At 52.7% G+C, this 17,244-nt stretch overlaps 1 protein-coding gene across 2 annotated transcripts in view; it reads left to right on the top strand.

Moving 5' to 3' along the window:
* The first annotated feature begins 209 nt into the window (after nucleotides 1-209).
* AKAP1 (A-kinase anchoring protein 1) overlaps nucleotides 210-17,244 on the top strand; it is a 31,751-nt gene continuing 14,716 nt past the window's right edge. The window contains exon 1 of one of the 2 annotated variants that reach the window (XM_045836054.1): nucleotides 210-382. The gene's annotated coding sequence lies outside the window, so the exon portion shown is untranslated. Of the gene's footprint in view, nucleotides 383-1,231; nucleotides 1,724-17,244 lie in introns of those variants that run through there. The other variant, XM_045836055.1, reaches the window with a different exon arrangement.

The raw sequence follows: 17,244 nt of genomic DNA, 5'->3' as shown, positions 1-17,244 counted from the left end.
CGAGATTACAGTTAGTCTCGCGAGAGCTCTAGCAAGGCCCGGCTGCAGAGGGCGGCGGCGCGATCTTAGGGAAGCGCCCCAGACCGCGCCCCCTCTGGCGCAGCTGGGAGAGGCACAATCGGGAGAGGCCCGCGGCGCGCACGCGCAGGTGAGCGGGGCGAGAGCGAGGGCTGGAGGGCGGGGGGCGGGGCCTTGCGTTGCGCCGCGGGCACGTCCCTGCGCGTACTCAGTATTTAATGTCTCTGTGTTCCAACGGCCTGGGCGAGCACGTGGGGCAGCGGCCGGAGCGCGCCGCTTTGGGGCCGGGCCTCTGGGGCCGAGGAGGGGGTCGGGGGGCGGCAGCGGGCGAGGACCCTATATCCCGACAGTGGCTGAAGAGCTGGTAAGTTGGATCCGCTGGAGGCGGCTGGCCCCAGGACTACCTACGGAGGCCTGAGTACGACGCTGTCGGGGTGATGGGGAACCTAGGGTGCAGGTGTGGAGCGCAACACGCGTTCCTTGCGTCCTGCATGCCAGAGGCTCCGGACGCCGCGTGCGGGCGGAGGGGCTCCGGCCCGCCGCCTGCTGTCAAGCAGGCCCTTCTTTCCTTTCCGTCTCCTGCGCGCCCCCTCATCTTCCCGGTCTGGATTGTCTGCCCGTCGGCTCCTGCTGACAGATCGCGTGTGCGTGATTGGGGCGGTGCTCTGTAGCCGGGAGGTGACCCCCACGCGCGTCATTATCCTCGGGGGCGGGGGGCGAGGACGCGACTCCTGGGCCACCTTTTTGCGGCTTAACTTTTCCAGAGCGCGCACCCCCTCGCGTGAGACAGACCTGAGCGCGTCCCACCCAAGGTCGCCTAACCCACACGCATTTACTTTTCAAAGGTCGTGTGTACCCGGTCTGAGCGGGGAGAGGCGGTGGCGGGGCGTGTTGTGGGCAGGTCCAGGTGCTCCAAGGCCCGCGGGGCACCCCTTTCTCCCTTCCAAGGGGTTAGAGTTGAATTGGTCACTCAGGAACGTCACCCAACTTCTGGGCCCCTTTGGCTCGTCCTAGGTTGCTCCCCTTTTAGGTCCGGCAATGACAAACCCGAGCAGATAGTCCAGCTCCTGAAGTTAGTTGTGTGTGGCAAACCCAGGGAAAAGGCTCGGTTTGCTGAACGGGGAGCCTGGGCTAGGCGACCAATTGAGATTGGATAGTTAGAACCGAGGGACAGGTAGAACCGAGTTAGGGTCGCGACGTTAAAGACTTGGTGTCTCTGGAGAGAATTAGTATTTGCAATCCTTTAAAGGGTGTCCAGAGGGGCAGCGGCCATCGGGTCCTGTTTGGTGTCCCCGCTGACTTGCCCCGGGGCGCGTAGGTCACGTGTGGCGCTCCGCTGGCACCTCTATACCTTCCTACTGGCTGTCTGGAGAGACTAGCTACTTTCGCGGATTCGGGTCTCTGTGTGCTTGGAGAGGTCGTTGTCTTGGACGACGGCGCGGCCTTTCACTGGTTCCATTCTTTTTTGCCCTTGGGTACGGTTCCTCCCATTTCCCTTCCAGGGGAGGCATGAGGAAGAAAGGAGCTGTTGGTATTGGGCGGCGGTGTAGAACCGACCGGGACTGCGTGTAAGCCCTAGGCCTTTCGCGATCTTCCTCTCCAGCGGCGATGCCTAGGCTGGCCGTCGTCTTCCCACCCCTCCACCGCCGCTAACACAAACCCGGTGTACTTCGTTCCAGGTGTGAGTGGAGGCCTCTCAAGCCAGGTAGGGTGCCTGGGCAGGACAATTAGATTAAACTAGCTGTCTTTCACCTACTGAAGTTCATGCTATTTGGTGTATAAATTTATCTTCTGCAGGGGAATCTGGGCTGCTGGACACCTGGTAAAGTCATATCTGTTGATTGGTTTGCTATTATGCTCCCCCCTCCCCACGCCCCACCACTCCCTCCCACTGTCGCAATTCCTGATGAACACTTCACAATGAGCTATTAATTCTGGCAAATAGTATCCTTACCGTGCACTTGTAAGGAAGTCCTTCCCAACATTAAAAAAAAATTTAGAAAGCAAAACTTGGACTCTTAGTAAGCCCCACCCACCCATCCCTTTGCTCTTAAAGGGACAGAGCATCTTGAAATGAAGAGAGGGCAGCATGCATGGTATGGTCATATATCGGATTCCTCTGCTCTTGGCATTCAAGTGATTCACCTGCTTATTTAATGTTTTCTGAGCACTAGAAACGTGTGATGTTATGTTTTTGGAGCTTTTTGACTTCTGTTGAACCTGTCTTCTTTTACCTCTTAACTAGCTTTGTAGGTTCTGGGTAGTGATTCCCGTGTATATCCTCAGGAAGTTGTCACTAGGCCAGAGGAGGTCCTCTGGATCCTACAGGTATGCAAATCACCGAAGCTTCAGTGCTGACCTGGATTAAACAGGCTTCATTGTCATGAGTATTGTTAGGTGATGGCCTAGAATTTGCGGGTAACTGATCCTGTCCAAGCCCCGGAGTGAGACAGGTCTAATGGATTTGTGTCTTGATGGAGGCCTGTGTGTGAATGACTGTCCAGCCCATCTCCCAGCTGTATTGAGGAAATACACTCACACGTGGCCACTGCAGGGTGACGGCGAAGGTGTTTGTTGTAAGTGGCCTGCTCAGGTGCCAAGTAGATGCGTCTCCAGTATAAGGTTGCTGAGCATCAGTATTTTAAAGCAATTTGTTTTGCTAAACCTGGTAACCCAACTTAATGGTGGGCTTTGGACCTGCGTCCTAGCCGTCATTTGTGGGTTAAGGCTTTACAGTGTTCCCTCTCCTCATCCTACAGACAAGTTGGAATGATATTTGTGAGACTCGGCATTGTGCATGATAGGTGCTCAAGCATTATTTTTATTCCCTGCTAAAGAATCTCTGAGACTGACATTTTCTCTTGAATCACTTGAGTGATTTGAGTTTTGTTAAAGGTACCCTCCCCCCAGGGTCTGGTTTGGAAACTTGGTTGGAAGGAAGAGGAAAACAAATTGGCTTCCCCACACTGCCAGCCAGCCTCCTGGCTGTAGCCTGCAACGGACATGACTTGTGCTCGTTTCTGGGCTTTGAGGAATGGGCACCCCCTGTGCTTGGTGAGCTGGCGCTTCCCAGCACATTCTCCCCGGGCCACTCCTCCCTACTTTTCCCAGCAAGTCTAGAATGAGAGGGTTTCTCTGCAGCTTGGTCTGTTGTCCTGCTGTGAGGAAGCCAACAGTTTTGTGTACAAGTTAGTGCCCTCAGCTTGCCATGCTGAGGGGTATTCCTCCACTCCAGGGAGGTGCTGAACCCTACCAGCCTCTGGTCCTATTTAAGTCATGTCATTCTGTTTGAGTTGCTGGCCTGCGTGGGATGTAATTTAATCCTAATCTTTGCTTCCTAGGGCAAGTTCTGTTTCTCCCATGCCCCTTTCTGGTATCATGCCTCACTCAGTTTTACCCTTATGGTCACTTAACACTAAGTACCCATCGTATGTGGCACCCCACTGAGCAACCTGCTGGCCCTGGTTTTAGAGCTGGGTGGTGGAAACCACCAGTGACAGTGTTTTGAGTAGGACAGAATCAGGCTGGAGAAGTAGCTGGTGAGGGTGTGGGAACTAAAATTTAGAGGATGCCTTTTCCTTGACAGTTACTGTGCTAGGCAGTTGTGAGCAAACACCTCCCTAATTCTTTAACCCTCACACCTCTGAGTACATTCGAGGATGAAGCTGGGAGGTCATTCAGGATTGTTTCAATGGTGAATAGAAATACATAATTGAGAGGCAGAGAAACTGGAAGGTGTGGTTTGGAATTAAACTTGGTCTTCTGGAGGGCTTCTGTGAGAACAGCCAAGGCACACTCAAATCCATGGGCTTTTCTCCTAATCTTCCTGTTGCTTTCTAAGCAGATTGTTGGAGTGAAGGAGTGTGTGTTGTCGTTTAGCATTCTGAGGACTTTTAGTAGTGAGTGGCTTTCAAGATGTCCTAATCCTTAACTTTCCTTTCCTCCTACTAAAAAGTTCATTCTGGCCCTGGCTGGTATGGCTCAGTGGATTGAGCAGTGGCCTGCAAACCAAAAAAGGTCACAGGTTCAATTCCCAGTCAGGACACTTGCCCTGGTTGCAGCCCAGGTCCCCAGTTGGGGACGTGCGAGAGGAAACCAATCGATGTACTACTACCTCTGTCACATTGATGTTTCTCTCCCTCTTTCTTCCTCCCTTTCCCTCTTTCTGAAAAGCAAATAAATAAAATCTTTAAAAAATAAAAGGTTTGTTCTGTCCAGGTCCTTGCCATTTGGATGCTTCCACAATCCGGTTTGATAGTTTGCCATAGTCAATAGTAAACATGCTGTCCCCATCTAGTAATACTGGCTGGCTGCCTTCCCTGAACCCGCCTCACCGAGGCCCACGCGGCTTAGGAACAAAGCAGTGTCCCAGGTGAGTTCGAGAAGTAAAGGTACACAGTGCTGCAGGCCGATGAGGCTTGTTTCACCACTGGGCTTAGCTGGCGAGAGCCCTGAATTGGGGGTGAGGCCTTCGCATAGTTTTCAGGGGCAAAACCTGGATGTGGCTCTAGGCAGTTCTGTTGGCACTCTGGGGTCTCGGTTTCTTCAGCTGGTGAAAGGGTTGGTCAGCATCAAAGGCATTCAGATTCTGATCCGGGATCCCTGTTAGTCTGCAGTGCCCCGGGGGATCCTGGGAGGGTGGAGTTGCCTGCAGGGTTGTGTATGGGGAGGAGGGGGTTGGGGCCAGGGTGCAAGATTCAGTGGATAGTGCCAGTCAAAGACTTAAAAACACCTGCATCTCAAGTTCTCTTAGCTCTAAGGTGCTACTGTGCTAAATATTTTTATCTTTTATAATCTCTCTATTTTCATTTAAATTGATTTTTAAGGGAGAGGGTCTAGAGCTCCTTGGCCTATAGGGTAGCAACTGGTCATGTGTGACTAGTTAAATTTACGCTTTAAGCATAAAGTAAAATTTAAAAATTAGTTTCTTGGTGACGTTAGCTACATTTCAGGTGTGCAGCAGCCCCACGTGGCCGGTGGCTGCAGCGCTGAGCAGTGCAGGCCTGGAGTATTTTCGTCATCCCAGAATGTTTGGTCGGAACCTAGTCCTTTGTCCAGCTCTAAAAGCTAAAGCATCATGCTTTGGCTTCATCTTTCATAGCCACAAACCAAGCAGCTCTAGTAATAGCCCTGGCCGGTGTGGCTCAGTTGGTTGGAGTGTTGTCCCATAAACCCAAGGGTCACAGGTTTGATTCCTGGCCACCACGCATGCCTAGCTTATGGGCCACTTACAGTAGGTGGCTGATTGGTGTTTCTCTCTCACGTTGCTTTCTTTCCCTCTTCCCTTCCCTCTCTCTAATATCAGTGGGCACATCCTCTGGTGAGGATAAAAAATAAAAATAGATAAAACATTAAAAAAAACCCACGGCCTTGGTGACAAATTACTTATCAGCTCTCTCCATGACATATTGAAGAAGCAGGTTGCAGTCTGCCGGTTTGGAGGGCAGTGGCCAGTTACAAACCAGTGTGAGGAGTGGACCTCTTCCCGTGGGAATGGGACCCTGAAGCAAAGAGCCAGATGCTAAGCCCTTGGAAAGCTGGTTTTAGAGCCTGTTTATTATCATAAAGGTCTTTGCTGATTCTCTAAGACCTGTGCTCACTGCCCTTGGTGTCCCTCCTCTACCTGAATGCTTCCTGTAGGGCCCCATGGTGGGCCCTCTGCTACACAGTCCACAGATCCTTAGAGACAGATTTCGTGTCGATCCCACCCCCACTCCACCTCAGCCTTGGGAGGCCTGTCCTACAGATGGCACCCACCGGGAGAGCTGCCCTGCAGGGGGAGGCCCGAGGCATTGCGGGGGGCCAGCTCTGGAGAGCAGGCTTCGTTTCTGGATGCCCCCTCTAGTCTTGGGCGTGCTCAGTTTGAATGCTGCTAGGCTGACCTTTGGCATACAATGTGAGATCTCTTCCCTTGGAGCCAGGCACCCTACTTTGCATAATAGACACTTACTAAGCACTTACTATATACCTTGTATCCTAGGAGGTTTCTTTCTAAACTGTTCCCTTTTTATTCTCAGCCCTGTAAGACCAGGTGTTTTGACTTTGTGTGTGAGGAAACTAAGGCCCTGAGGAAGGTGGGGTGACCCCAGGATGCAGGGCTGGGCTAACTTTGGACAGGCATCAGGGTTCTGTGTCTGTAGCTCCAGGCTTTATGAGATGTTTCTTACTTACTGCCCCATCAATGCTCCCGCCTCATGCAGAAAACAAAACTGAGTTTTTAAAAGATCAAAACTCATTTATCTCACAAGCTGAGTCAGACTGTTAGGTTTTGAGTCATTTCAGCCACAGTGCAGCTCTGTGGTAGAGGTATTTGTATTCCATTTTACAGGACATGTTCATTTGACAGGAAACTGAAGTTCAGGATCCTACTCCTTAAGGCTCTTGTCTTTCCAAAGCCCTGTTTTGTCATCAGAATTATGCAACCAGCGGGCGCATTTGAGCTACACAAATAATGGCTGTGACTAAGAAAGCCCTGTAGACCATAGCTGTGCTGGAGGCCCTGGAAAACTGCTCTGAAGACTTTGGTTTAGCTCAGTGGCCTCGCAGAGAAGGCAACCTTGAAGGTACTCATTCCCTGGCTAATAATAATACGGCCTGTCAGTCCTCACATGGAGGTCACGAGACCGTCCCCTGGCCCTCGGCAGGGCTGCCTGGTAGTAGCTCGGTCCCTGCCGGTGGAGGCAGCAGGGTTTGCTCAAGCCCAGCCCTCGGCCACACACTGCATTGCCACTCCCACCCCCTTCTCCTCCAACCTTGGCCGGGACAGCAGAGCTGAGGGCCAGCTCGGTCTTCTGTGAATCTTCTTGTTCCTCCTTCCTGTCCCTCCAAAGAGAAAGGAGCAGGAGGGACTTGCCCTGAACCTGCCTTGGAAGGAGGCCTGCACTCTGACGGGCCTCGAGCTGTCTCTGCTGAGAAAAGGCTGTGCTGAGAAAAGCCTCCTTGCTTTGTCCTTTGACTTTGGTGAGGCCCACACGGCCCAGCGTGTGCCGCTGTGCTATTTTTGGCAGGTGTATCCTTGAGGGGGCTCAAGTGCATGTGGCTTCAGTGCGAAGGGCAGGTCCTGAGGCCGAAGCTGCTGCCGCTTTCTAATCAGGAGAGGAAAGAGAAGAAAGCCACCCTAGAAGCTATCACGGGGTGTTGGTGGAGGGGAGAGGTAGCTGCTTAAGAGGTCCCTGGGGCTGCCTTTTCTATTCTGGATCCATGGCAGGGGCCCAACCGTGCCTCCTGGGCCAGGCAGGCATGTGACCGAGGCAGCCCAGCAAGCCCCGGAACCCAGGACTGCTGTCCTGGGGAACGGCAGCCTGTTGCTGCCCCAGCAGCCAACTTCTCAGGAAATCACCTAACCCCATTTTCATGGGAAGTCAGCCAACCTGAGGACAGGCTACTTACTAGATGGACATGAAAACTCTGTAAACTGTGGATCTGCCGCCTGCATGCGTACTGGTGCACCCGGGCTTTGTCCTAAATGAAACACGGGAGAGGAGGCAGAGCCGTGCGCCTCGGGTTCTCACAGGGAGCCGGCGGGAGGGGGCTGAAGAGATGTGGAAAAGGAGTCCAACAAATAAGTTCTGTCCCACACCGCCATCCTTTCTTCTCCTGCCCTGTTTTTTATTTTGCTCCTCCTTTTCTCTTGGATCTGGCAACTCTGGCCCATCTATCTGTTTCTGATTAAGAAAGCTTCAAGCCATATAAGGCCCTCTATTGCCTATGGTTTATGTTGGCTGGAGAGCGAGGTTGTTTTTGCAAAGTGTATTTCAAGGAAGTGGCAAGGGCTTATGTGGGGCTGAGCGCGTGCGTGTCCCTGTCCTCATCCACTACCCGACCCCCACACGGAGGCTAGTAAGTGGCGTGACCCCAGGGCTTTGTACGAAAGCATTTGCTAAGAACTCGAAGTATCAATAAAAAGCGGGCCTGTTTACCCACACGTTATGCACCTGCCATGCTACCAGCTACAGAGGCACCCTGCTTCTGGAACAGATTCTGGAATCAGCCTCTGATGAGTAGTTTAGAAACTATAGCCCCGTGGCTACTGGGGCAAGGTGGCCTCACTCTCTGGAGGAAGTGTGGTGAAACTCCTCTTCTGGGTTCCTGACCTTCAGCAGTGTGTCTGCCCAGGGAGGTTGGGGAGCGATTTCTCTGGCAGCAGCTTTCCAGCCTCTTCAGCTCCCGTTCTTGCTGCCTCTTCAGTCAGCCAAGCTTGTTTCTGCCTCAGGACCTGGGCGTGTGTTCTCCCTGCCTGGAACTTTCTCCCCCTCTCCTTTCCTTCCTCTTGGACCTTGGCACGGCTGCCCCTCACTGTTCCAGCTCTGCCGCCGCCACCTCTTGGGAGAGGTGCCCTCTGACCGTTCTGTCTCAAGCACCCCCTCTCCCACACACTCCTTATCCAGCCTTTCTCCACCTGGGCCCCCCATCTAAACCACAGAGCACGGGAAGAGGACTGAGTGACTCTTTCTCAGTTCCCCCAGGCAGCACCATTCTAGATGCCCCAGAGTATATAGTTGATTCCTCAGGTCTAAGGGATGCCTGGGGCTCAGTTCTCTGAAGTGGTTGAGAGGCTCCACGTTTATTACGTTTGGTCCCTGCCTCTTTGCAGTATCTTGAGATCTGAAATGTGACTCCCTCCCTCCCTACCCCTCCATCCACCTTGCTTCCTGAGGGCTTGTGCACATCCAGCAGACCCTGGCTCGCAGTGGGGTATTCAGATCTTTGTGAAATGACTAGGCCCACGGGGTGGACCTCAGTGGGGTGGGAGCCAGGTGCCCCAGCTCCGAAAGTCCTATCAATAAGCATATTCTCTTTGTGATTATTGTTGTCAGCGGGGCTGTTGGGGGGTGGGGACAGTGGTCTCTGAAACAGAAATTAGCATCAATTGTTATGGGAAAATAAAGCATTATAAATTTGCATGTAGATGACATACATATTTATTTTGATGGTTAAACGTAAAGCTGTATGGTAATAGAGCATCCACTTAACACTTCAGAATATGTTAATTTTCTGTGAAAGCATTGCTTGTAGGAAGTTTTGCTTTTGACTACATACAAGGTATGGAAGAACAGCCGTTTGCCCTGAGTACCCTTCTTTTCTACCTGCCCTGTTCTCTCCTGGAGCAGCTGCCTTCATTCTTCTGGTTGTCCTCCTCGCCTCTGTATTTCCAAGACCGTCCTTCCTTCCTTCCTTCCTTCCACCCATCCATCCTTCCAGCTTTTCTTCCTTTTTATGTTATCTCATTTGCTTTTCTACCCCGGAAGGACTTGGCTCATTTCCATACTTGCCTCCCTCACCCTCATTGTAGAGGGCGTATGCATTGTTATGATACAAACACTGCTTCCACATTTCCTTGCTTGTCTCCCTCTCCCTTCTCCTCTCCTGCTTAACTTTGTTTGGTTTCATTTTCTGTGTCTCTCCCGTCAGTCCTCAGACTCTCCCCTGGGCCTCAGCCGTCGCTGTCCAGCTCCTCTCATTGTGCTTAAATGTACCACCTACAAGCAGCTCCCTGTCGCTCCTGGGATGCGCTGGTCCGCTGGCTCTGCTTCCCCTTCACCCTGGGAATTCCTTCTCCCCTTCTCTTGTGTTGCTTCCTGAATTGGCGCCCCCTCCTTCCTTGATTTACTGCCTTATTTTTGTGGAGCCCTTCTTCTAGTAGCTTGCTAAGAAAGTGTGCAAGGGTGGGCAGTCAATAAGAAGCAAGCCGATTCACACACAAGGACGAGCTCCATCGAAGGTATGGGTTGGAGCGTGGCAGAGACAGGAGGGTTGGTAGAAAGTTGTCGAAGACAACTAGGCCCCCAGACCCTTTCGCCACAGATCTGGCTTGGCTTTGTGGGGTAGCTGAAAGGAGCAGGGGTCTGGATTTGGGCACCGGGTGGTGATGAAACGGATATTGAATGAAAGTCTGCGCTCTGATGGGGCTGCCACGCCTCCCCAGGCTCCCGCTGTGCTGGCACTCGGGCTGCTGTCCTCTCCCCTCCCACCCCAGGACCTTACAAAGTTCTGATCTGGAGAGACTGGTTCCTGTTTGTCCCTTGTCCTACCCAGCACCCTTGACTCTTGGACCAAACTTGTCAGTTACTCGGGGGTAGAGGGTGGCAGTAACGTGCCCACCAGAGAAGAAGTCGTTTGTGTTTTTTGCCCCAAAAGGACTTCAAAGTACCTCGAGGGTAGTGCGTTTGTGTCATTCATTTCTTTGTCCTACTGTGCTTTTACCCTGTAGTTATAGGTTCTTAACAAATAGAAATTACTTTTTGCCTTTCTGTGATTTCTGAGTTGGTTATAATGCACTGTTTGCCATTTGGAAAATCAGTGTCTACCTCTTTGCTTTGTCCTGAGCTCTAAAGGGTCTTTGCCTCATACCAACATGTCTTCTGATGCCTTCTGAAGGCATGTTTCATCTTTATTATCTTTTAAATAAGCTTGTTGTCTGATCACAACTCCATACCTTTCGGGCAGTCTTATGGAGTGTTCTGTGTTCATGGGCAGGAACTGTGTGTACCCAGGAACACTGCGCTGGCACTCGCTTTATCACAACCATTAAAAATTTTTAGACCACAAGCCTACCCCCCAAGTGAAGCAGTGGGGAGACCTTTGTGGGAGGTGCTGACTTTTTTCCTTTAGCACTTCAAGCCTGATGAGACTGCACCTATCAAGAGTGGTCAGTGGAAAAGGAAGGAGGCTGGGCAGTTCACTCATGTGGTTTCCTCCTTTACTGACTTTTCCAAACTGGGAGTATAATTTTTAATTGAACTGGAGGAAGAAGAGCTTTTAATCTGAGACTGTGTCCAGAGAGGGGATTCTTCACTTCTGACTCTACTCACCTGGAGCTCGTGGTGGCGGGCGCGGGGTTTCCATCTTGGCTGGGGGGAAGGCCTTGTTGAGCAGGCACGCCCACCCGGACATCGCTAGGTGGAGCCCGCAGTCTCCAGGAGAGCAGGCCGTGAAGGGCTCTGTGGTCCAGAAGCTGGGGTTTGGCGGACCTGGCTGCTCTGTGGGGCCATCACAATGGAGGGTGTGGGGGACAGCCCTGGGCAGCAGGACCTCACAGTCCCACTGTGAGCTAATTTGGAATCTTTAGGGTGCCAGCATGAATCACAGCTGAGTCAGGCACCCTAAGGATGAAGGTAACAGCCCTGTGAACACCAGCCCTGGGCTGAAACAGCACACCCGAGGCATGGCTCCCGCGCCCTGAGTCCTGGGCCCCGGCCATGCTGCTGAGGGTGAGTGGCCCGGCCCGCCATCATCCCCTGCCCTCAGGGGCAGGAACAGACACTGCCCAGCGAGGTGGGCACCGGCCATCTCGTCATTTGTCCAGTTCCCTTCACATCTTCTTGGAATGCCCTCCGGAACTGTTCTGCCCACTAGGTAGCCACCAGCTGTATGTATGTGGCCATTTAAACTAAATTAACATTAAATATAATTTAAAATTCAGTTCCTCAGTCACACTGGCCACATTTCCAGTGCTCAGTAGCCTCTGTGGCTTCCAATATTGGAGTTCATTCACCACTTGGGCATCAGCCAGGACTTTGCCTCTCTTGACCTGCCCTGATTTGGCCATGTCACCGCTTCCCATAGCCGGGCAGTAAAGGCCAGACTGTGTCTGGCTCCGGCCAGCTCTCAGCCCTGCTCCCAGGACTCGTTCTCTCTCTCCCGGGCCCGCCTGCCCCCGGCCACCCCAAAGGTACGCTGGACTTAGAACCTTAACTGAGGTCATTAACCCGCCGCTGCCGCCTGCGGAAGTTCTGGCTGTTTGGAGACAGCCGTCCCGGGGGTTTCTTTGCCTCTTTCTGAACCCAGGCTTAGCTCGGGGCTGGTGTGCGTGTGAAAGCGAGACACACACTGGCTCTTCCGGACTGTGAGCCTCCGCTGGACAGAAGCTCTTTCTCACTGAAAGTTAAACACATTTGAATGTATGTGCGTGTCCTCAACCTGATGAGTGTGTCCATACAAACCAAAGAGGCACTCTTGTCGCCTTTCTCCAGAAAACTCGGGGGGTCGGAGTGAGGGGCATGGGGGTTGGGGTGGGCAGAGGAGAAGAGGGGGTGGGGCCCACAGTCCGTCTGTGTTCTCCGAGTTCAGTGGCAGCAAGTGCTGGGCCTCAGGTTCTGGTCCCTGTTTTTGGAAGACCCCTGTCAAGGGCTAAAGCACCCCCGTCGGCAAGAACTTGATGTGCCGGGACTGCTACAGATGGAGGGTCTGGAGCCTCCTTCTGCTGGTGAACACAAAATCTTGGAATAGTGGAAGCGATGTTCAAATTTCAACCCCCTGGGGGTGGCAGGAGTAGGCTTACCATTGTGAGTGCGCAAAACAGTTTATCCTTGTGTCATCATTTACTTTTTTATTGTATTGTTTTTCCATACGAACAACTGTGAACCTACTTTTGCCACCCCGTGTAAACATCCAGAACACAGAGTGCATGTGGCTTCACAGACCAGGCCCAAGCCCGGGCTGGACTTGTGAGGCTCTTGGCACCCACGTTCGTGTTTTTATGATGGGTTTTCCCATCGGTGAATTACACGCGGCTCTTTTTCCACAATAACTGCAGCCAAATAGGCTGAGTCACTGGGACCAACACTCTTTGTCTCATTTCCCAGAGATTTGTTGTTCAGCAGAAGGCCCTAGATTGCGGTGACCAGGCCGGTCTTCGGGGTTGGGAGTGAAGCGATTACTTCTCCAGAGGTGCGCTGCCCTGGGAAGCCTCAGCTTCCTCTGGGAGAGAGAAGGGACCCTATCCTCTGAGACCCTGGAGTGAGCAGGTGGGCACCGCGGTCTTGGGGGACCGAGACGTGTGCCTGCCCTCGGCTCTGTGTGACCACTGGGCAGCCAGCCAGCGTGCATCTATTTGTGGGTAAATGGACCTGCTAAAAATAAGCAGGCAGCTATTTCATTCCAGCAGATTCAGAACAGCCAAGTCTCCTCCCCACCAACTGTAAGCCAGGGCTCTGCATCCTTTCCCCTGACGGGAGGCGGGCCTGCCTGTGTGGCCTGGGCCTCAGGATTGGGGGTGGGTGGGGGGCACCTTCAGTTAGTGAGTAAGTGAGAAAGCTTTTAGACCCACACTGTTAAATGCCACTTATATTTTGAGAGGTTCAGGTTAAAGGGGAAAAAAATAACAGGGCAGAGAGAGCAACTCAAGAGTCTGTGTAGGGAAGGAAGGTAGTAGAGAGCTTTGTAAGGCAGCCCTGAGAACGCAGGGAAAAGGGGGACATTCTACACCACCAGTCCAGGCCTGTCTGACCATGTAACGCAGGGGAAATGGCTCCCTACCTGTTCACAGAAAGTCTGTTTAACGGAGGTGAGATTGTCTCGGGTAGGACTGGAGGGCTAAGGAAGTGAGGGACTTCTCTTGACTGGTGGGAAGTGGGGCTTCCGTCACCCGGAGCTGCCTGTGAGGCGCCCTCAGTGGAATCCTGCCTGGCGCTCACATCAGCTGTGGGTGGGTGGCCGCTGATTCCAGGGACTCTTGGCTGTTTTCAGTGAAGGTGGTTCATAGCTAATCACAAGCCCCTGGTGGTGAGGGGAAAAAAAAACCCAAACATTCCAGTCCCTCCAGTCTTTGGAGTTCCTGTCCAGGGCAGCTTCTGTCCCTAGAGACAGTGTGGAGAGGAGGGCTTTGCCTGGAGGAACAGTGGCCACTGGCCCTGGCGTCTCAGCATGGGGTCCCTCAGCCCTAGTCCAGCGTATGAGCCATAGGCACCGGGGACCCAGATGGGACATAGTGAGGATTCTGTGGGTTGGGTGACATGGCATCAGGGCAGCAGTATTAAATGCCTTCTGGGAGGCCCTCCTGGCATGACAGCAGGGGCGTCTGGCTACAAAGTGGTGCAGAAAGTTTCTTAAGCGGTAATTAGCAGAGCAGCCACAGCAGCCTGTCTTCAGGGGGCTGTAGGGGGTGGGTGGGTCTGGGGGCTTAGAGCCTCAGCCTCTGGGAACAAGCGGGACTGGGGGGGCTGGGTGGTGAGTGGTGGTGGTGCCCCTGAGAGCTGCATAGCAGCCGGCCAGGAGCACACGTGGTGGCCCCAGACAGCTGTTCCGTGTTCTGTGTGAACTAGGACTGGGAGCGGAACAGATGAAATGGGCGGAGGCCCGTGATGTGGCGGGCCAGGGTCTGGAGTGTGGTGTGGTGTGGGTCTCCTGGGTGCAGGCCTGGAGCCAGACCGGAACGTGTGAGTGCGGGGCCTCTGCCTTAGGGCCGGTTTCTGCTGCCTCTGGTGTCTCCAGGGGTCTGTCGGACCCTGGGATCAACGTTTAGTTCCAGAGTGGAGGGGGGCAGTTCCCATTGTTTTGAGAGAGGTAGTTTGTGTCTGGGAGAGCAATTCCCCCCTTACACACACACACACACACACACACCAATTTCTATGTGGCCTTGGGCCCTTAGTATGTAAAATGCCCCCTATGGTTTGTTAAGACGTAAGATTCTTTTTCTCTTTCTCTACCCCATTCTATTTAATCCTTTTCCTGGGGTCAGAGAATTGCTGGAATATTGTGGGAATCACAACTATGCTCCCTGCTGAAATAGGATTGTCTAGTCAATAAGGAATCAAAATCTAAATTTACAGACAAGAAGGAAACCTGGGTTCAGACAGCAGCCTCACTTCCTGTTGCATGTGACCTGTCGGTGACCTGGCAGGTGGGACTTAATTTCCTGACCAAAGGCTGTGTCTCCCGTGTACTGTCTTATCCTGACAGTACCCTTCCCTTCTCACATTTTATTTATTTTCATGTAAAAGACATTGAATACAAGCAAATATCCCATAATCGACCCCTTTCAGGGGGGCGTGCACGTAGTCACAGGGCAGCGACTCTCCAACCTGACTGCTGGTGTCACTGTGGCTAATAGATCTGGTACCTGGTCTTACCCCCAGAGACTCGGATTTCATTGGTCTGGGTGCTGTGGGCTTTTCAGAGCGTCCCAGGTGGTGCATGGTGCACAGCCAAGTTGGAGAACCACTGAGAGGGAGACTATGGGAAGTCTCCCTTCCTCAAAGGAAGAGGAACACTGTCCATTGTCGATCAGATCCCAGTTTGACCATGGGACTCAGTGGCGCAGGCAGGACACGCACGTGGCGTCCTGCAGCTTTCGCTGTCTGCATCACAGCAGTCGTCCACGTCAGCAGCGTGCGGTCAGCGCGCGTCTGTAGCGCCAGTGTGTCTGTGGACCCTGCAGTCTGTGCAGCGGTGATGCCTATGAACTTGGTTTCGAGGGCCATCCCAGTGAGCATTCTTACACGGACTTCTGCCTACGCCGAATTTCTTCCTCTCCCCCGCCCCCAGTGTCCCTCCTTGCTTCCCTCCCTCCTTCCTTGCTTTTAAAGAAGAGATTCCAGGTGTGGGATGTTAGGGTCATAGGGTATGGTCTGAGAGTTTTAAGAGCAGTAGAAACTTCCCCTTTCCTAGGCCCATACAGTGCCTTACCCCCCCCCAGACCCATTAGTGGATTCTGGATTTTATGTGGAGTAAAACTTGAGTTCCATTCCCTTGGCTGTCTAACTTTGAGTTCTTTTTTATTTTTATTTTTTGAAATTTTATTTACTTTCAGAGAAGGGATAGGGAGGAAATAAGAAAGGGAGAGAGAAGTACGATGGGTTGCCTTTCATATGCGCCCCGTCCGGGGACTGCACCTGCCACCCGCCCCTGCTGGGAATCTAACCAGTGACCTTTCGCTTGCAGGAGCCAGCTGGGTCCCACTGGTCAGGGCTGACCTTGAGCTCTTTAAACCTTGAAGATGGTAATACGTCCCAAACCAGGTAGCAGGAGAGAAGTGTCTGGTGCGGTTCCTCATTGGAATCTGAAGCTATAAAGCAGCAGCATCGAAGCTTTCCACTTGTGGGGTTAGTGCAGTGTCTTCTGAGCCCTGGCTACTGCTCAGTTCTGCTTTGGATTTTCCAGTCCCATTGTCTCACGTTCAGATAATAGCAGGAAGGTTCCGCTTTAAAGATGACGGACCTTTTGGAGATGACCTCCTCCCTGCCCCATCCCCTAGAGGAGCACTGGCGCCTTCACAGACGTGTGTGTGAATCCTCTGGGAGTCTTGTTAGAGTGCGGCAGGTGGGGCCGAGAGACTGTATTTCTCACAGGGGCCCAGGTTATACTCAGTGCTTCTGGTCCACGGACTGTGCTTCGAGAAGCAGAGTCCCAGAGCCGTGTTGTCCCAGCCTCTGCTGATCATCAGACGCATGCTCTGCCTTTGGCAGAAAACATTTAGATAAGTAGACAAAACCAGTAAAAGTTGGTAAAGCATTTACAGTGAAGCACAAACCCAAATTAAGGTATAATTTCCCATGTCAGTGGAGGGTTTGGGGTTTTACAGTTTCTGCCTGCAGAACACAGTTTGCTGGCGTGGGAGGCACGGAATGCACGCATCCTAGAGTAAGTCGCGTCCTTCTGATGGGAGAGAACCCTGCTCTGCAGAGCACTTCCTGCGTAGCTCAACTAATCCTTACACGTCGTCCTGTATGTTCATCTTACAGATGAAAGAATTGGATTTCTGTCTCCATTGCATCTCTGCTGCCTTCTTCTAGGCTGTCAGCATCTCCCCTTTCCTGACCCTAACTGACCCAGGTCTCCAGGTTCCTTCCGCTCCACATCCTGTTTCTCCTGCGCCCAGAATCAGCTGCAGACGCAGTTCAGCGCGGATGCCTCTTAGACCTGTGCTGGTTCTCTGTTGTCCACAGGATCAAGTGGGGACTCTGGCGAAGTCCCAGGACTTGATTCTCCAAGCATTTCCATGCTGCTGTGTGTTATTTTGCTAGTCCCTCCCTATCCCTTTCGGACTCTTATTCATCGTTTGTTCTGGCTGTCTCTTGCTGTGCAACTAATGTTTCATTGACTCATGGTTTTGTGGGTCATGTGAGGGACACATGTACATGTGGGTTCCATGGGTGTTTAAAAGTGTTCCTGTGCTACCTGAATAGAAAAGATTTCTGGGAGTTGAGAGAACTAAAACACTAAACATAACTAGCTCCTCTGGGGGAACATAGGGAGACTTTGGCATCAAGAAGTAATGGAGGAAGGGATTTGTCCAAGAGAAGGTTCAGCTTGTTTCAAGGGAGTGTGTGTGTGTTTGTGAGGGAGCGGAAGGGGGTGTCACACCCACCTCAGCGGCTTGCCCGCCCAGAGTCGTAGGTGTGAGGGGCGGTGCTCCTTTCAGCAGTGGGGAGAGAGCCCAAACGGCTCTGCTGTGCTGTCCATTGCTTTTCCCCTGCAGTTGAGCCAGGATCCTCCTGCCAGCTCTCA

This window comes from Phyllostomus hastatus, unplaced genomic scaffold (genome assembly GCF_019186645.2).
Source record: "Phyllostomus hastatus isolate PE091 unplaced genomic scaffold, TTU_PhHast_1.1 phas_contig_210, whole genome shotgun sequence".
Lineage (NCBI taxonomy): Eukaryota > Metazoa > Chordata > Mammalia > Chiroptera > Phyllostomidae > Phyllostomus > Phyllostomus hastatus.
This window is presented reverse-complemented; position numbering and strand designations above follow the sequence as displayed.